The following is a 21,359-nucleotide window of genomic DNA, read 5'->3' as shown; positions in this document are numbered from 1 at the left end:
GTGTAGGAGGCAAAGTACTTGTAGTAGAAGATGCAGCTGCTCCAGAAGTAGCATTAGACCCATCACTTGATGAGCCTGAAGCAGTACTTGTAGCACCAGAAGCTTCATTGCATATAGGTTTGACCTTAGAGCCTAAGACAATGTGCCACAAATTCTTGGGAACCAATACATATGCCCACATGGGGTAATTTGTGCCATCAAGCTTTGTCCTTGGCCCCAAGCATCCCAAACAAATCATCTTTGCTGCTAGTCATGGTGCTGAAATTCAAGGCAAATGCACCAACTGGCAAGGCAAATGAGAGGAAGGCAACCTCTCAAAATCAAGTGGCAAAATTCTGCTCAAGCTTCAAAGCTTGTCACTGCAAAAGGCTGCTGCTGTCTCAAAGTGTACTTGTTGCAAAAATTCCCCAAAATGCAACACGAGGCCTACCAAGGCAACACGGGGCCTTTCCAAAATGCAAAATGAAGCAGAAATTGGAAAGAACCAATGTGACAAAGGCTTACCCAATGGTGTAGCTCGAAAATATATTGGGGAAAAGGCTCTAGATATGAGCAGAGAGTGTCACCCTTGATAGAGAGATGAAAAAGACAGCAAATGGCAATTAGGGATGCCAAGAGAGGGCTGGAAATGAGATTTACAGCAAGAGTAAGTGTTCCCACAAGGAGGAGAGCACTTGGAGATGAGAGAAGAGTGATCCAATGGAGGGAAGCTCATAGCTCGAGGCGAAAGGTTACCAAATGAGAAGGAATGGGCTCAAGGAGAGGCCTCCGAATCACTGCAGCAAGCTCCAAAAGTCTTCAAACACCGGCACGCAGCATGAGACAGCAAGAAACAGCTCCGAATCGCTGGAAAAAGTTTCAGACAAGTTGGCGCAAACCTCGAGACAGGCCAAGACAGCTGCAAATGCTTCGAATGACGGCTGTAAAGCATTAAATGCTGGTGCATCAGGTCTGTACAGCTCCCTGACAGTTCCGTACAGTCATAAATGCGATGTACAGAATCCATACAACATTAATTGCAACACTGACAGGTCCGTACAGGTCTAGAAATGAGGGCGCTTATTTCCGTACAGCATTAAATGCTGTTATGACAGGCCCGTACAGTCCGTACGGCTGTACGGATCCACACGTGTGAGGAAAATACAGAAGAAAATGCTCCGAATGTGCCTCCCTTCGCTGTAGCTACTCCAAAATGCAGTCTTCTCGCGTCAAAATCAGGGTTTTCGTGACAAAAGTGCTTGGAGAGGCCACATATGCTCACGGGTGTGTAGAAAACCAGCAGACCAGCAAGAGTGAGGGCTCCAGAGGCTGCCAAACAGCTTGGAAAAGCTGTCAATGGCTGAGGGAATGGATTCCCAACCTGCTCTGATGCCACTGTAGGCTAGGGCATGCAATGGAAGCTCAAAAATGAAGAGGAGAAGATAAATTGCTGCAAAACTGGGAGTGGAGGCTCCAACATAATGAAACCCTAGGGCTAAGTGCCCTAACTGGACTAAGTGTCCGAATTGTCCTAAGTGGTATGTGTACTAACTGTATCAACTGACCTGACTGACTGTAACTAGGTCTACGAGGCACATACCAAGGAATGAGTGGCACTTATGGATAACCCATAGAATGGCCTACAGATCTATGAACACGGAGTTTGGGATCCAAGGCGTATATACGTTTAATTACTTGGATCATTAGATAAAATCTTGGTTTTTTAATGAGAGTGAGACTTTGAAGATCGACTATAAGTTTTACCTTATTGCTGTTGTCCATGATCGATGTATTTTTGTACTAAAGGGTGATAGGAAATTTGCACCACCTTTTTTTTTGTAACTGCGGTTGAAATCAATGCATTGATTAAAGATAAGAGGGACATATACTAACGATGCATTAGAATTTTATCTGTTTTTTTTAAATTGCAAGATGATGATTTCTGTTCTATTAATTTAGTGATGCTTCAGATAAGGTACCCTCCAAACGGCAAATCATACAATCAATTAGGAACGATTACACTGATGTCTTTCTACCTCAATTATTCTTTGGACCGGCTCCATAACGTACCATAGACCATGCGATTAAGTTACTCCTTGGTAGTTACTAGTCTTTTGGGAATCCTATTGTTCAGTCAGAAGGAAGAAGAAGAAATTGCAAGGCAACTTCAAGAATATCTCAAAGACGGTCATAATCGACCAAGTGAGTCACCATGTTTTTAGAGGATGAGTTTGGGCATGTTCCTCTCTCTCTCTCTCTCTCTCTCTCTCTCTCTCTCTCTCTCTATTTTAGATTGGAATTCAAGTGGGCTCATTTATCCTAAGTTTTTGAAGAGCATGTCTTGAAAATTTAATCGCTAGGAAACGAGTATTTAAAGACCTCTTCTGAAGGAACACATGTTGAGAATATTGTAATTTACATCATAGAGGAGGGGCATAGAGACAAGCCCTAACCCTTATCCCAAGAGATGAACACTCAACTTAATCCTAAGAGGTGAACATGTAGCTCCTCCTCATTATAGTAGGCAGCTTCTACCTCCGTCCCAGCTCCCATCCCTAGCAGTGCTCGTGTAGTTACTCGAGATAAATTCATACTCTGTGGTCCTTAAAAAGATACGTAACCTTAAGGATAATTCTTATGATACATCCTTTGATAGCCATTCTTGATTGGTTTCTCGAACGCCACCACTTTTGACACTCAGTAACGGTATCTTGTTTAGGAGCTCAAAAGACATGTTTTATTGGTGATTGTTAGAGCTAAGTTATGCTATAGGTTGAATATTCTAGTCAGCCTCCCATCCTAATGTAGACTAATGGGTTTTGTCTCGCATGTCTTCTCAGAGTAAAATGCAGTTCTAATTTTTGGACCTACTTGTGGGCTTATTTTTGGTCACTTGTACAGACTTTTGGACGTACCTGTCATTAGGGGAGAAATGGGGTCTCAAAAAGGCCTCCAATTAGTGTTTCCTGATTTCAAGGGGTTATAGAGAGGGATGCAGCAGTGCATAGCCTTGTCTACCACGGAAGCTGAATATATTGCAGCTACAGAGGCATGCAAGGAGGCCTTATGGTTATCTCGGCTAGTGGGAGACTTGGGCATTACAGGTGATATTCCATTGTTGCATTGTGACAGTCAGAGTGCTATTCAGTTGGCACACAATCCTGTCTTTCATGCAAAGACAAAGCACATTGATGTGAAGTATCACTTCATCAGGGAGGTAATAGATGATAAGCTGATTCAGCTTGTCAAGATTCACACAGATGATAATCCAGCAGATCTGTTGACAAAAGGCTTGCCTGCAGAGCGGTTTGCACATTGCCGACAATTGATGGGTATAGGTTGAGCCTCATTTATTTTTACTTGAGGGCATATTGCCTTTAAGTGGGAGGTTGTTGGGGTAAAGGCACTATGGCCACCCAAGTACAGTTAGTACACTTAGTACTTTATTTGTTAAGTACACTAAGTACACAGTACTTAGTGTTGTAACCTTATCCTTTCATATAAAAGGTTGACTGTGTGCTAGGGGAGGTACACACATATGTTTATCCCCACACTCTTGTGTTTATCCTGCTAGTGTGTGTCGGTGTGCTCCTACTCTCCCCTTCCACAGAGGCTCAGCAAACTTTTTGTTTTCGAATGCCAAAGGTGTTCCATCTTGGTGCTGCCACAATAGCATAGTCACTACCGGCTGTTTGAACCACAGAAGCTTAACTAGGATCAGCAGGTTTAACAAGTAACATGGGTGCAGCAGTCACCAAATGCTTCAGATTCTAGAAACTTGTCATTCCATTGCATAGGTGGACTACATCTTCCCCTTAAGAATTGTGTCATAGGGAAAGCAACCTTAGCATGCCTTTAGTAGACTTTCAAAAGAGCCTGCGAAGCCTAAAAATCCCTTCACTTGCAAAATGTGAGAGACCTTAAATGAATTTTGTTGAAGTACGTTGCACCATGTCAACGATCTATCACGTGACAGGTCATCAAATGTGAAAGAGGGTATTTATTTTTGACAATCAATTTATTCAACCATTTGTAATCCCCACACATGCGATAAGTCCCATTCTTCTTTTACTAAGAAGAACTAGGGCTCCCCAAGGCGACTTCCTTGGTTTTATATGTATATATCCATGACACTGCACCTCCAGTGAATGTATAAACATAACCGGTAGTAGACTTCCAGTTATCAAAATGACCAGCAAAATCTGAATCCACATAACCATGCACCTTTGCATCTCGCTTGCCAAAGCATATGCACAAATCCTGTGTGCCCTTCAGGTATCTCATGATACCTTTCACTGCATTCCAATGCTTCTTGCCTGGATTTGCCATATACCTGCTAACCACTCCCACTGCAAACGCAATATCAGGTCTGGTAGCAACCATGGCATACATGAGACTGCCACAAGCTGAAGCATACGGAATCTTGGCCATTTCAGCCCTATCAGCATCTGAGTGTGGGCTGTCCATTGCACTGAGTTTCACATACGGAGGCAATGGAGAACTAAGGGTCTTCCCCCCCTCCATATGAAACCTGTGCAATACTTTGCCAATATATTCGGTTTGAGACAAATACAACAAACGCTGTCCCCTGTCTCTCCGTATCCGCATTCCCAGCATGTGATTTGCATCACCAAGGTCCTTCATATCAAAGGCCTCATGCAATCTTTTCTTAAGGTCATCAAGCTCCTTACGAGCTCTACCAGCAATAAGCATGTCATCCACATATAAAATGAGAATGATTAAGCTGCCATTTGCAGCCCTTTTGGTATATAAGCAGTGATCGTCATCGCTTCTTTTGAAACCTTGGGACTTCATGAAGGTATCAAATTTCTTATACCATTCCCTTGGTGCCTGTTTCAGCCCGTAAAGGCTCTTTTTAAGCTTGCATACAAGTGACTCCTTGCCCTTGACTGCAAATCCTTCTGGCTGCTGCATGTAGATCTCCTCATGAAGATCACCGTGAAGAAAGGCTGTCTTCACATCCATTTGGCATAATTCCAAATTCTCACATGCAACCAAAGCAAGTACAATCCTGAGTGTGGTCATCTTAACCACTGGAGAAAAGATCTCATCAAAATCGACACCATACTCCTGCTTAAAGTCCTTGGCAACCAACCTGGCTTTATACCTTGGCTTAGCTCCAAGTGTGACTTTCAATCTATACACCCACTTGCATGGCAGTAATTTCATGCCCGTAGGCAACTGCACCAATTCCCAAGTACCATTTTTATGGAGACTGTCCATTTCAGACTTCATGGCTAGTTCCCATAGCCTTTTATCATGCATTTGCACGGCGTCCTTGTAACAGGAAGGTTCTCCACAATCTGTAAGCATAATAAAATCTGCTCCTGGAACAAATCTGTCTGGCGGTTTCATTTGTCGAGTGGACCTTCGGACCCATTGGTCTTGCTGTCCAACTTGCTGCTCACCTAAAACAGGTTGCTGTTCCAGTAGATCAGGCTGCAGAATTATGCCTGGGAGGTCTTCCAAAGGTGGCATGTCCCGTAGTACATCTTCCGCCACTGCGGGCTGTCCATTTGGACCTGCTACAGCATCATGCATTGGCTGATTATGCTGCTGTTGTGGCTGATTCGCAGCCTGCCTGAATTGTACAGGATGTCCCGAGTCATCAATGTCAACCTCTGAAGCATCAGAAGGCTTATCTGCTGCCTTAAACATACATGACTCATCAAATAAGACATCATTGCTGCGTATTAGCTTCTTATTCACAGGATCCCATAGGCGGTAACCCATCTCACCACTGTCACCATATCCAAGAAAAATGCATTTAAGAGACTTAGGATCAAGCTTGCTGCGATCTTCTCTGCGTATATGCACGTACACAGTGCAGCCAAAGACCCTCAAGTGCTTATAGGAAGGAGGTTTTCCTGTCCAAAGCTCCTCTGGCACTCTGCCATCTAGTCTTTTATTTGGTGACCTATTGATGAGGTGTACTGCTGTTTTTACAGCTTCAGCCCAAAATCCATGAGGTAAAGCAGCATGTGACATCATAGAGCGAGACTTTTCCTGTATGGTTCTATTCATACGCTCTGCAGTGCCATTTTGCGCTGGACTGTAAGGAGCAGTGAGTTCTCTTTTAATACCTCTAGCATCACAAAATGCATTGAATGCATTAGACATACTCTCCCCACCGTTATCTGACCGCAAAGCCTTCAGTGTTCTGCCTGTTTGGTTCTCAACCATAGCAAGCCATTTCTGGAACACTGGAAAAACATCACTCTTCAATCGAAGAGGATATACCCACACCTTCCTTGTGGAATCATCTATAAATGTGACAAAGTACCGTGCACCTCCAAGTGAAGGACTAGGCATCTCACACACGTCTGTATGTACAAGCTCAAGTTGAGCATCTTTATGTCCTAATCTCCTTTTATGAGGACACTGTAACTGTCTACCATATATGCAGTGCTCACAAAACTTCAAATCAGAAAATTTAAGAGACGGTAAGTAACCAAGGCGAGCCAATTGCTCCATTCCACTTATGCTCATATGTCCCATCCGGCTATGCCACATAGAAATATTCGGCAGCTCGGTGGCATGAATATCAGCATGATTACATACTTTAGCATGAAGAGTATACATTGTGTCAACCTTAGAGCCTCTGGCAACAACCAGGGCACCTTTGGTGACCTTCCAGAAACCATGACCAAAGCTGGTCACAAAACCTTCATCATCCAACATGCCAGTAGAAATCAGATTTTTCTTGACTTCGGGTACATGCCTAACATTGTGAAGCATAAGCTGAGTACCATCAGCAAATACAAGCCTGACATCTCCAACACCAACAATACTGCATGCATGATTATCCCCTAGAAAAACGACTCCATTACTGCCTGCTGCATATCTTACAAACAATTCTCTGTAAGGTGTAACATGGAATGAGGCACCTGAGTCAATGATCCAAGAGTGCATGTCTGCAAAATCTCCTGCATGGAGAGAATGAGCATCCAAAGTAGAGAGAAATAGAACCTCTCCCTCACTGTCATAACCGTGTGTAGAATGAAGCTCTTCAATCTTCACACTGCTCTTGCCATTGCTTACTGGTACAATTGCTTTTGCATCTGACGCATCAGTGTTTTTGGCTTTGTCTCTCTTATCATTTTTCAGTTTAAAGCACTGCTTTTTGGTATGTCCCTTTTTGCCACGGTAGTAGCACTCAACATCTTTGTTGGAGCGGGACTTGCTCCTCCCTTTTCCCCTTTCGTGAGATTTGCCTCTTTGCTGACTTCTCCCCCTTGCATTTAAGGCATTGTTAGGCTTTACTCATCTTGAGCTTTCAGCTTCTGCTCTTCTTGCAAAATCAGCCTTGTGATATCTGAAAAACTTATGAAAGTGTTTGCATTTGTTACAGCTGTGGTGAATGTATCCCAACTTTCAAGAAGAGAGATCAAGAGTGCCATACCCTTGGTTTCCTCATCCACCACATATTTTTGATTTGCAAGTTGAGTGACAATTGAATTAAACTCATTGAGATGTGCATCCATGGAGGTCCCTTCCTTCATCTTCAGATTGAAGAACTTGCGCAGCCAATATATCTTTGTGGCTACACTCTGCTGCTCATATGTGTCCTGTAGCTTTTTCCACACACCCCAGGCTGTTTTTTCGCCATCCACATTCCAAACAACACTCTCATGGAGTGACAATTCAATTATGGACTCTGCTGACAGATCAGCTAGTGCCCAAGCATCATCAGATGTGCCAGTGGGCTTCACACCTTTGTGTATAATAGGAGCATGAAACTGCCTGAGAATTAGCACATTCAGGACCATCTTTTTCCACATTGGGTAGTTAGCAGCACCCTGCAACTTTTTAATATTGAGAAGAGAAGATTCCGAGGATGAAGCCATTACAATCAGCAAGAAATATAACCCACACTTGGGTGCTTGACTCCCTGCAAACTAAGTGCACAGATGCACTTGTAGTTGTGCTTAAAAGTTAATTCCTGCAATGGAACACAGGACCTGCAACTTTCTCCCACTTAACAGTAAATACTGTCTGTTTCCTGCCTGCTGCAGATCCAGAAAAGCAATACTTAATGCATTAATTGATGCTCTGTAGTACAGTACAGCAGTACCTTTATTTGACACAATGTATGTCCCTGCTGTAACAGTGAAAACAGCACCACTTTAAACTTCAGTAAAGTGACTGTTTACAGTCCAAAAGTTGACTCCGGACAGTACCTGACTGTACTTTCTAGTACAGCAACAGAAATTGACTGTATAACTGTCCAAAACTGTCAGAATTAGACTTTCTCTTGCCTCTATAACTGTGTTACACAGTTTAGAACTTGAATGAGACAAAAGCCCCTTGACTGGAAGCCAATTTTTGAAGATTTTAGTGCATACACCGCTTTCCCAAAACTCCACTGATTACATAAAGCATCTAGGTGTTTCCCCCAACACTGAAATGCATAACAATGTCAAAAGCCCCAATTCATATGCATCTGCCACTGTCCCGTAAGTCATAAAATGCATCAAATCCTTGCACAAATCAACTCCAATCAGGAGGATATACGCAAACAAGTGCGTGTATAAGCCAATGCTTGGCTGTGGCTACAAAAGCCCCTTGATTCCGCAATTCAAAAAAAATGAGAATTTCTCTCACATAGGAGGCATAGATCTGCAGATCTATCTCACTGACAATACATCTGACCCACAATGCTCAAGTATGAGCTCAGAAATTGCGCTGGGACAGAAAAGAACTGAAGGCTGAAGGAACCAAAAAAAAAAAGAAGCGGATGAAGCGGGCTGCTTTACGATGTGTTGCGCGTCGTGAACGTCTCCGAGCTCTCCGGCGATGGCGATGGCGAGTACAAGCACCTGTGGCCACTTGTGGCGCTGATGGCGGAGTTGTTGGCGCCGCCTGGCTGGCTGCTGGTGGTGCCGCTGGTAGCCTTGGCGTTGGCGTTGTTGGTGGCCTTGGCCGCTGGCGTCGCTGGTAGCCTTGGCCGCTGGCGTCGCTGGTAGCCTTGGCGCTGGCGTCGCCGGTGGCCTTGGCGCTGGCGATGGACAGCCTCGACGGCTCTAGCGCTGCCTTGGCTGCTGGCGCTGCTGACTGCGCTGGCTGCTGGCTGCTGGCGCCGCTGCCTGGCGATGGCAGTGCTGTTGACAGCTGCTAAGACCCACGTTTGGGCGCACACAAGAAAGGCGGAAAAAAACAGCCAGGCAGCTGCAGAATAGGCAGAAGGGAGAGTGTGCAGCAGAATAGGCAGAAGGGAGAGTGTGCAGCTCCAAGCTCTGATACCAGTTGTGGAAGGGGAGAGTAGGAGCACACCGACACACACTAGCAGGATAAACACAAGAGTGTGGGGATAAAACATATGTGTGTACCTCCCCTAGCACACAGTCAACCTTTTATATGAAAGGATAAGGTTACAACACTAAGTACGGTGTACTTAACAAATAAAGTACTAAGTGTACTAACTGTACTTGGGTGGCCATAGTGCCTTTACCCCAACAGCCTCAAGTGAGGTGTCATACAAAGGAAATGGAACCCCAAGATGTAGTTTATGTCTTGAAAGTTTGGAGGCATTGTCTCTATGCCTCAAAATTTATTGCATGGATTGATCATCATTCTTGAAATAGAGTTTAACTTTGAGATGCATTAGCGAAAGGGAACATCTAATAGGGTTGCTGATGCCATGAATCAGATCTCAAATGTGAATAAAATTTCCTTCACGGAAATCTCATCCAATTTCTATCTTTTCCTTTGTGAGCTTTGCTAGGCTGATAGGTACTTCAGTACGGTTTGGCAAGAGGATCAGGCAAGAAGTTAACCTGAAGCAGGAACCCAACCAAGTGGAGCAAGGGGAGCCATAACCGAATAGTATTCCGTGGGGAAGGAATTGCTATTTAAACTAGGCAAAGTTTATTTACCAAAGAACGATGACATTCGGCGCCAAGTACCTTTATCATGATATCCCTAGTGCCGGACATTTAGGTATACAACTGACTTTTGTGTAGATTTGGTCAAGAGGTATTGTTTGCCAACATAGAGGATCTCTTGCAGCTCTACATATTCAGAACCTGGTTAACACCAACTAAGCTTATGGTGAAACTCAGCTTCTCCAGGGATCACTACTTAAGGATCTCATAAAGGAGTTCAATAAAACGCTAGGCTACACCTAGATGCATCTCCCACATGCATTGAAGTCTAGAATGGGTTAGTGCTGGGTATCTTTGCATAGGCTACGGGTTGAGACAGGACGAGAGCAGAGGGCATCCTGCGCGAGAGACAGATCTGCACTTTATTTGATATGCAGGAGACCCGAGACAGAGGATCACTATGCTTTGAGATGCACTGCATATTATACAACCGGAACTGAATTAAAGAACTGTCCACAGCTCTCCCTTCTCCAAAGCTCTCCCTCTCTCTGGACAAACACTAGGGCCCAGGACAAATTGTCGGGCTGGACCCCCCCGAAGGTCTTTATTACTTTCAGAAAAACTGTTACAAAAATTCAGCAGGAAGCTGTCTCGTAAGTCTCTCTCCCTTCTCATACGTGAAAAGAAATCCTTCTTTACAAGGGCTTCAAACCCCATTCAAATTGGCAACATGCCACTTGTCTACAATCTAGACTAACTCTTATTACAAGCCACTTAGGGCCATTCTGGAGTCTTCAAAGCTCTCGGTCACACGAACCGCTTCCTAGGTGCTTGTCAGGCTCCCACTTCGCTTAGGAAAAATAATCCTTCCAGTACCTGCAACAATTAATAAAAGCGCACCACCATGGTACCCATTAATTGTTAGCGCTTTGCATGCAAATAACACACTGTGGACTAATCCTAGTCACGGTGGGCGTCCCCACTGAACACATGTGCACATCTAAACAAATATATATATAAATAAATATATATATATATATTTTCTCTGGTTGACCGAGGTCAACACTCTTGATTATAATTAAAGAGCTTCGACCAAAGGTCAAGGCGCCTTAATTATAGCCAAGTCTCTCCAACCGGAGTTGGCACATCTTGGTTAACCGGGGTTAACCCTCTTGGCGCAGGCCAAGTCTTGTTGACCGAAGTCAACATTCTCTGACCGTAGTCAGGTTTACTTGACCGGAGTCAAGTATCTTTGACCGTAGTCAATCCTTTGACCATTAAAATGACTCTTCGACCGTAATTAACACATATAACATTCTTTAATTAAGATCAAATAAATGGTCAACTGTACTTTGACTTAGGATATTTACATTGTGGTGACATCCCCTCGGCTTCTATTCAGTTGACCTCAACTGAAAAGCTTCCTTGTAAACATCCAAAAGCTGTGGATGATCGGATAACATGTCTTCGTCCATCCACTTGGCATCTAATGCCGTATAATTCTTGAATTTTACAAGATACCTGTAAAATTCCTTACCCTGAGGGCCTTTACGTACAGTATGGTACACAATTTGCTCTGGCTGAAGGACTTCCTCCAGCTCATCCACTTCTGGTGGATCTTCTGATACTGGTTCTGTAGGCTCTGGTCCTTGAAATTTCTTTAGAAGACTCACATGGAATGCATTGTGAATCCTCCAATGCTCTGGCAATGCTAATCTGTATGCAACCTCATTTATTCTTTCTGTAACCCTGAAAGGGCCATAGTATCTGGGAGATAACTTTGCATACACTTTCTGTTTGCCTTTAAACTTGCGGAGCCTAGCTTTTTCAAACTTTAAAAGTACCCAGTCCCCTTCCTTGAGATCCAACTGTCTCCTATGTTTATCTGCAGCCCTTTTATGTTTCTCTTGAGACCTTTCAATTGCTGTCCGAACTTGGCTGTAAGCTGTCTGGAGGTCTCTTACAAACTGATCAGCTGCAAATATTTCATCTTTAGTCCTTAATATAGGTGGCAAAATCACCTTCCCATATATGACTTCAAAAGGGGCTTTCCCTGTAGAGCTATGTACTGTATTATTGTAAGCAAACTCTACTAAGGGTAGGTACTTTTCCCAGTCTGAACTTTGGTCACCCACGTAGCATTTTAGCATATCCAAAATGGTAGAATTTGCTACTTCACTTTGACCATCTGTCTGGGGATGGAAAGAAGAAGAAAAATTCAAATTCGTCCCCATGTTATCAAATAAAGCTCTCCAGAATAGACTGGTCATTCTGGGATCTCGATCACTAACAATGGACTTAGGCATACCATGATGTTTAAAGATCTGTGCCATAAACAACTTAGCCATATGATCTGCCTTTATGGTTTTGCGAACCGGAAGGAAATGAGCTTGCTTGCTGAATCTGTCTATGATAGTCCAAATCCCGTCATTTCCTGACTTTGATCTTGGCAAATCAAAAATAAAGTCCATTGTAATATTTTCCCATGGTGCCTGAGGCACGGGAAGAGGCATAAGTAGGCCAGGTGCCTTCTGTCTATCATACTTCATTTTCTGACACGTAAGGCATTCAGTAACAAACTGATGTATATCTTTCCGCATTTCTGGCCAAAAGAAATACCTCTCTAGTGCTAGAGTTGTTGCTGTAATTCCTCTATGTCCAGCATAGGGAGGTGCATGGCATTCCCCCAAAATCTTTTTCCTCATCTCCTGGGTGATGCATAGGCAATCATTTTTCATTAAATACCCATCTTTCAGGGAATAGTGACTGGTGGATTGCCCTTCTTGCATCTGCTGTAAAATTTCACCAAAATCAGAATCATGAACATATTGTTCCCTCATGCCTTCCAGGTCCTGATGATAAGCAATAGTTACATTATTGACCTGGGGTCTTCGGGACAAGGCATCTGCCACTCTGTTCCGAATTCCTGGAGTATGGACAATCTGAAAATGGTACATTGACAGCATGTTTGCCCATTTCATATGCTTCTCTGAAAGCTTGGTCTGAGTCAAAAAGTATTTCAGACTTTGGTGATCTGTTTTGACAGTAAAATCTGCACCCAAAAGATAGTGTTTCCATGTATGGATGGCATGAATTACAGCCAATAACTCTTTCTCATAGATTCCTAAATATCTTTCCGCATCCCGAAGTCGTCTGCTTTCATAGGCTACTACATGACCATTCTGATGCAATGCAGCCCCAACACATTCTCCACAAGCATCACAATCCACATCAAAAGACTGATACAGATCCGGAACTACCAGAATAGGCTCTGTAGTCAACTTTTCCTTGAGTGTATTGAATGCTTTCTTCTGTGATAATCCCCAGGTGAAAGCTGCATTTTTCTTAGTGAGGTCATGTAATGGAGCTGCGATATCAGCAAAATGTCTGATAAATCTTCTGTAGTAAGAACACAAGCCTAAAAAGCTTCGAACTTCATGCACAGTTTTCAGCTCTGGCCATTCTTGAATGGCACGGATCTTCGCTGGATCCATTTGTATCCCATTCTTGGATATTATATGCCCCAGATAATGGATTTCTTCCAAGAAGAACTCACTTTTCTTGCTGTTTGCATAGAGCTGATGATTTCTGAGCTCTTGAAACACTATAGCAAGATGTTCTCTGTGGTCTTCATCTGTCTTAGAAAAAACTAAGATATCATCAAAGAAAGTACCGGTAAAATGCCTGTACTTCCGGAAGATGCGATCCATCATTCTGTTAAATGTGGCTGGAGCATTTGTCAATCCAAAAGGCATCACTAAGTATTCATACAACCCGAATGTTGTGCGGAATGCTGTCTTATGCACATCCTGAGGCTGTATCCTCACTTGGTGGTAGCCACTCTTCAAGTCTATCCTGCTGAAAACTGAAGCTCCATTTAACTGATCCAAGACATCATCAATACGCGGAATAGGGAATCTATTCTTGATGGTCATTTTGTTCAGTGCGCGATAATCAACGCACATACGGAATGAACCATCTTTCTTCTGTACTAACAGTACAGGGGAACAAAAAGGAGACGAGCTGGGCTGAATCAAGCCTTTGGACAGCAAGTCCTGTACTTGAGCCATAATCTCCTCTCTCTGAGTCGCACTGACTCTGTAAGGGGGTCTGTTTGGTGGCTCACTACCAGGCATTAACTCTATTTGATGATCTTCTGGTCTCTCTGGGGGTAACTCCCCTGGCAAAACATCAGAAAAGCAATCTTTAAAGTTTACCAAAAACTGAAACTTATCTTTGTCTGCATCATTCATTTCAGCATGCATATCAGTCTCTTTTTCTTTTACAAAAACCATGTACGCAGAAATTGCAGACTTTATTGCTTTACTGCATGAAACATCAGATACAATGGGGATAGTGTCCCCTTTATTCCTGGCAATTACACGCTGATTTTTCCCCCTATGTACAAATTCCAGCACTCTTTCAGGAAGAGTCAACTTCACTGCCTTGCGGTGAAACCAAGGCATCCCCAAAACTACATCATAATGTTTCAGTGGAGAAATGAAGAAGTCTTCCTGATCCACATAACTCTGAATATGAAGACGGAGCTTCCCTATCAAGGGAGTAACTGGCACAGGATTCCCACAAAACATTTGATCGGCATCCAAAGCCCTGCCTAGCTCTTCCGTCTTTATTCCCAGCCTCAGGGCTAGATCCTCTGATATGAAATTATCAGTAGCCCCTGGATCAAATAAAATCAGCGCTTGCTGGTCTCTAACTTTGCCCCATGATAGCAGCAATTCTCGTTCTTCTGGGTTCAAAGCATGACCCAGTATATCAGGAATACCCCCCGCCATTGGCTTTTGCGGTCCTCGTGGCTTCTCTGCCTCTTTTCCCTTCGATGATGAAGGCTTTTCTGGGCACTGGGCAGCCACATGCCCCTCTTTACCGCACCTGAAGCATTTCCCATCTCTACGGAATTCCGCTATCTGTTCAGGGGTAAAAGTAGATTTGCCTTTATAGGTCTTTGAGAACTGAGTACCCCTCGGCTTCTGAGACTGAAACCCTTTCTTTTCAGCCTTAGGGGACTCTTTCTTTTCTGATTTTTGAAAATCAGATTTCTTTTTATCAGCACGTCCTGCATGTAAGGATGGCACTGTAGATGGATCTTGTAGCGGTACAAGACTCGCTACTGAGGCTGAATGCATAAGATCTTGAATATTCTTTGCCCCCAAAGCATTCACTACTGCCTGAATTCTTGGAGTGAGACCTGCTCTGTACTTCCTCATCTGGGTACCTTTGGAGATCTTTTTGAACGGTGCAACCTGCAAATAAGCATCCCAGAACTTTTGGTTGTACCCATCCACTGTATCTCCTGCATCCATGTGCAAGCTGTCCCAGTCTTGAAGAACATGGTCTCTGAACTGTTTAGGCATGAACTGCTGGTAGAAGGCTTTCTTGAAGCCCTTCCACTTTCTTGGGGCTGACCCATCTGTAGTCAGTGCACTCCACCATGCACTAGCCGTTGCTGTTAAGTGTAAGCTGACCATTCTTAATTTGGAGGATTCTGAAAATTTCTCTGTACCAAATGCAGCATCAAACTGTCTGATAAACTGCAATGCTTTGTCTGTATGACCATACTGTCCATTGTAGGTCATAAACTTGACAGATTTTCCTCCCTCTTTAAATTCCCTGGTCGCTTTGGAAGACTTTCTCTTCCCAGACTTCTCGTGTTTCCTTCTTTTCCTGGATGGTTTATCTGATAAGGAAGAAGAAGACACAGAAGTCGAACTCGAGGTAGACGGTGATGGACTAGGAGATCGGTGACGATGCCTCGATCTCTTTTTACTATGGGACCGTCTCCTATGAGATCTATGAGATCTCTCTCTCTCTCAGACTGTACACGGGAGTGTGCCTCTGGCATTGGCACGTCATATACTGGATTAGGCATAGCCTCTGCTGGAAACAAATGCTGAGCCCTGGGATCCCTTTTAAGATTTTCCAGCTCTTGTATACGAGTGCGTACCATTTGTTCAAATTCTTGTTGAGTTTGTGGCACATTCCTCTGTCTTGGATGCACATCCCTATCTTGAGAATCCCACTGGATAGGTGATTGATCCATATTCTGGGATCTGCAGATTTCTCACACAGTGCGGGTAACTGATGCACACTACCTTTGCTTTTCCAACAGAAAAGGTACCTCAACAAGAGGTGTTTTGCATTCACAATCTATGCCAGTACTGGCTGTCAGTTCAAGGCATGTACCCACACAGTTGCCAAAGCATCATCAACTATGTTGCCCTGTTCTGGCTGCTGCAGATGGCTTCAAAAGGCATCTGTTTTTCCCTCTTTTTACTGCTCAAAGGCATGCATTCTCCTTTTTCTGCAAATCTCTGTTTTCTCTGCTTTTCTCTGGTTTTCTGCTACTTTTCTGACAGTAAAAGCCTGACAGGCAGGAGAAAATTGATAGCCAAAACTGTCTCTGCAACTGTCTCTTTTTTTTTTTTTGGTGAAAACAGTAACCAGATGGAGTGACTGCTAGTTAGTCTAACCAGACTAACTGGTTCTGGTTACACCAACCAAACTGATCTGGTTAGGCCAGATTAACTGGACCAGAGTTGAACTAGCTAGATACTGGTTCAGCTAACCAGAGTTAACTGACTGCGATTAACTTAACCAGCGTTTAACTGTACCCGGGTTAACTTAACCACGGGTCTGCCAGGCTGGCTGCCACGTCAGCATCTTGCAAGACCTCTGCCACGTGTCCTGCACCACATGTCCTGCGCCACGTCAGCGCCACGTCAGCTCTGAGCTGGAGGCCACGTGTACTGCCACGTCAGCACCTTGCAAGACCTCTGCCACGTGTCCTATGCCACGTCAACAGGAGCCTAAGATTGAACCTTGGCTGAGAAATTATGCACAGGCGAATCGTTTAGAGCATCGCGCCTCAAAATCCATCGCGCGTCGAGGGCTTTTGCGTCTGCTAACATGGAGACATCTCGTCGCGTGAAGGGAAAAACCTGACTTATATCTGTCGCGCCTTGGTTGGCCTCTTCAAAAGCTCCATGGGCATCTGTTGGCAGGTCCTGCGTGGCTTTCAAGCCCCAAATTTTTACCTCATACAATTATCGTATCTCAGGCGGCGATTCCTTCAAACATACCAATGCCCCAAAATCTCAAACGTATGAGACGAGCAACGTATTAGCTATGGGCGATTTCTGATTTCTCGTTAGCTCTGCGTCAGAACCATCATTTCTTCGGTGGTCGACTGGAAGGTCCCTTGCTCTACAATTTGCGCCTGCAGCGCCTGCACGTCACGCTTACCCCGACACTTTACATGGGGGGCGATGAGTGTATGCTTTCTTTCACTCCTTGTCTCTTGGCTCGTCACAGTTTAAGAAAACTGTGAAGCCCTGCTCTGATACCAATACAACCGGAACTGAATTAAAGAACTGTCCACAGCTCTCCCTTCTCCAAAGCTCTCCCTCTCTCTGGACAAACACTAGGGCCCAGGACAAATTGTCGGGCTGGACCCCCCCGAAGGTCTTTATTACTTTCAGAAAAACTGTTACAAAAATTCAGCAGGAAGCTGTCTCGTAAGTCTCTCTCCCTTCTCATACGTGAAAAGAAATCCTTCTTTACAAGGGCTTCAAACCCCATTCAAATTGGCAACATGCCACTTGTCTACAATCTAGACTAACTCTTATTACAAGCCACTTAGGGCCATTCTGGAGTCTTCAAAGCTCTCGGTCACACGAACCGCTTCCTAGGTGCTTGTCAGGCTCCCACTTCGCTTAGGAAAAATAATCCTTCCAGTACCTGCAACAATTAATAAAAGCGCACCACCATGGTACCCATTAATTGTTAGCGCTTTGCATGCAAATAACACACTGTGGACTAATCCTAGTCACGGTGGGCGTCCCCACTGAACACATGTGCACATCTAAACAAATATATATATAAATAAATATATATATATATATTTTCTCTGGTTGACCGAGGTCAACACTCTTGATTATAATTAAAGAGCTTCGACCAAAGGTCAAGGCGCCTTAATTATAGCCAAGTCTCTCCAACCGGAGTTGGCACATCTTGGTTAACCGGGGTTAACCCTCTTGGCGCAGGCCAAGTCTTGTTGACCGAAGTCAACATTCTCTGACCGTAGTCAGGTTTACTTGACCGGAGTCAAGTATCTTTGACCGTAGTCAATCCTTTGACCATTAAAATGACTCTTCGACCGTAATTAACACATATAACATTCTTTAATTAAGATCAAATAAATGGTCAACTGTACTTTGACTTAGGATATTTACATTGTGGTGACATATTATGAGATCCTTGGACGACACTATTCTCTTTTCAGCACCGGCGGTTTCGCCCACTCAAAGAGTTCCTAGCACATCTAGATCAGTGGCGGGTGGCTATTTTCCTTCTTGAGGCCCAGAGGCACAAAGATCAGCGCATAGGAGCATAGAGAAGAGCACATGAGGGACTGCACGAGCCCAGTCAGAGCATGATCATGGTTTTTTTCTCCAGTGACCCGAGTCAGGGACAGGAGGGGGTCAAATGCGGGAGAGAGCCAGAGGACACAACTTGATAGATCCAACCTTGCGTGGATACTCATTTGAAGGTAATAGACATATCAATTCTCTTCGAGGTGGGAAGACACACCACTGGAGTGACGATAGCACTTGTCAACCAGAGGGCCACATCACGGAGACTATAGAGGAGGAGGGGTGGACCCAGACAATCTGAGCAACAGCAACGCTCTATCATTGACTTTCTCTCTCGACACCAGCCCTCGCTAGATCCTGAGCCACTATCAATCGTTATCTCTCCTTAGCCGTCCAATGGTGTTGGTCCCACAGAGAGCATAGGCATCAGCCTTGTGTAGGGGTGCCTATTTTAGTGGCCCCACCCTTAGGTTTCATTATATTTGCTCATAGACGGTTTGGTCTTTTATAGACATTGAGAAACTTCCTTCCTTTCTTTCTACACTAGTACACACTACGGAAAGAAGTTGGATTTGAAATTAGTACTGTGTGATTCTTGGGCACTCTCTCTTTGTTTATCTTCCGCTATGGAGAGCGTAGGCTATGGCAAGCAACCTCCATCTCTGTTTTCTAACATGCACACCTCAAAGATGGCTTATAATGTTTAACGATTCACATAGTCTAGAAGTCCTTTTGGTATCTTTACATAAACCCACTTGCCCTCTTGCAAAACTCGCAGTGACTTACCTCTATTAGAATAGTACCGCGTTTTGATCTTGAGCGCTCATGATAGTTTCTTTAGCATGTTGAAGCATGTCTTGCAAGAAATGGTAGCTGCTTTTATCTTAATTTTTAGCAAGTTAATGACAATAGGGGACCTTGGTTGATACTCATAGATAAGCATGAATCGTGTGGTTGATTGATTACTATAATAAACGAGCTCTATGAGTGGAAGGCTGTGAGAATGTGTGTGTGTGTGTGCGTGTGCAAGAGAGCTAGAGAGAGCAAAAGCACACACTATACTTGAAGAGATGGAAACAACATACAAGCCTTGGGTTTTGTCAAAGTGGCAAAACCCTATCCTAACTACTAACCACTAACTGCATCAGGGATTCTAAGTGTGGCTATGGGGAAAAACCTTTAATGAGGAAAAAGTGCCCCTAGCCCGCTTATTAGTCATACATTGGTCATTGCCATGAATTATGGTGATAATTCCAACACCCCCCTGCAGTGCCAATGTGATGATGTATAAGGAAAAGATCAATCACCAAAAGGAGATAAGTTCAAGGCATTGCGGAATGCCTCAAACTTCTCACATAGAAGTGCTTTGGTGAAGATGTCTGCAACATTGTCATGTGTGGAGACATAGATCATACTGATCTCCCCTGCATGCAACTTCTCTCTGACATAATAATAATGAAGCACTATGTTGTGTTTTTAGAGGATGAGTTTAGGAATGTTCCTGGATTCATCTAGGTATATGCTTCTGCCATATTAGTGGACATGCAAATTTCACCTTGTGAAGTTTTCGTCCAAGTTGGGGCCTAATGGTATTGCGATAATTCTATCTATCTTAAATGGTGCGTTGCCCTATCAGCTAGATTTAGATGCTCGTTTGGGAGAGACTAAAATGAAATCGTTTAGACTTCACAAGCCGTTGTAGCTTGAATGAAGAGATTTGGACTACTTTTTGATTAGCCTTCTCCTTTAGTGCTAGCCTTCGTCATGGCTGAGTTTGCCCTTCACCTCTGGAGTGCCGACTGAAACTCAATACGAAGACTTTGTATAAATGGATGCTCAAGTATGTGTGGGTGTGTCCATTGTTGGGCGTTGATGACATCAGTGGGGATGTCATAGTAGCTAGTCCTTGCTAGGCATGATGGAGTTTATGCTGAAAGAAAAGAACCGGCCTGTTCCAGAGAAACCCAGCTCACGGCCTAGGGGATCTCTGGTACTAGGGCTAACCCCAAGTGGGGGGACTATACAGTCAGCGAATCCCTCACGGAGTGAAGATGTAGAAACTTCCTGCAGGACAAGCCTTACAGAATCGAGCACGCCTCTCGATAGTCACTCTAGAGCGTGGAGTCCCACGCTTCCAAGTGGAGCGTAGAGTGTAGATGATATCCTGCCAGATGGCGACCATGGTAGCCGAGGGTGGAACTGGGTGCTCACCCATCACGAGACTGCAGTGAGCCACCAAATGTTCCACGTAGTGATATTGGCTACCACCTCCCAAATGCTCTCCTCCGGATGAGAAGGGGGAGCTAGGCTATCAAGGGGGACCACCTCATGGAGCGCTATCCTCTGAATGCTCTGACCGTGTATCTAGTAGGTTGGGGAGATCTGATCAATTTGGAACGCATGTCGTCCCTCAGTCAACCAGGCCACCATCCCCCAGGTGTAGTCTCTCTGAAGGCTCTGCATACGAGTCATGATCATGAGGGCTCCCATCCAGATTCTCATTGCTCTATGAGAGCTCCAAAGACAGTGCGGTATCGTCTCTAGGAAACCAACAGAGCAACAATGGCACTGCCCCTCCACTGGCATCTGCTCCAACCACGGTCCGATGGGCAAGCCTCTGTGGGCGGCCAACCAGAAGAAGTAGGATATCTTCCTCCACCGCAAACTGGACCATAACCGCGTCCAAAACCTGGAACGGACATCTTGGGGCACTCTGTGGGTCACCCAATGTCGCTCCCTCAAGGGGGTCCACCTCGAAGAGTCCATCTGAAGCCTCTGGCCAATCTGTGTGGTGTAGGAAAGGAAGGGCACCTCGTCCATCTGCTTGGTAAGGCCGCCCTTGGAGGGCCTGAACCACTCTCCCGGATCCCACTGGACCTCTCTCAAGGGTCTACCCTCCCACAGCCAGAGGCGCCATTTGGGGGCATGCTCTGAGACACTGGGAGGGTCAATGTGCCACTCCTTCCCCAAACGTCCGACCACTCTGATCATCTGCTAGTGAATCCCGTCAAGACTCCCATCCATCTCAGGGTCTCTCTTAGTGAGCGGATGAAGTAGGCCTCCAGGTCCTATACGGAAGAAGCCGGGGTGCGTGCTGCCTTGCTGCATCATCATCCTCAAGGGGACACCAGTTCGAGAAAAC

At 44.6% G+C, this 21,359-nt stretch overlaps 1 protein-coding gene across 3 annotated transcripts in view; it reads left to right on the top strand.

Moving 5' to 3' along the window:
- The window catches only part of LOC147895548 (Tetrapyrrole (Corrin/Porphyrin) Methylase), a 43,577-nt gene that overhangs the window by 10,051 nt on the left and 12,167 nt on the right, over positions 1-21,359 (top strand). The gene's annotated exons all lie outside the window — the stretch shown is intronic.

This window comes from Dipteris shenzhenensis, chromosome 13, assembly GCF_047967505.1.
Source record: "Dipteris shenzhenensis isolate YYH24624 ecotype China chromosome 13, Dip_SZ_1.0, whole genome shotgun sequence".
In the NCBI taxonomy this organism is placed as follows: Eukaryota; Viridiplantae; Streptophyta; class Polypodiopsida; order Gleicheniales; family Dipteridaceae; genus Dipteris; species Dipteris shenzhenensis.
Note: the sequence above shows the minus strand (reverse complement) of the source record. Positions and strands in the feature narration are given on the sequence as shown.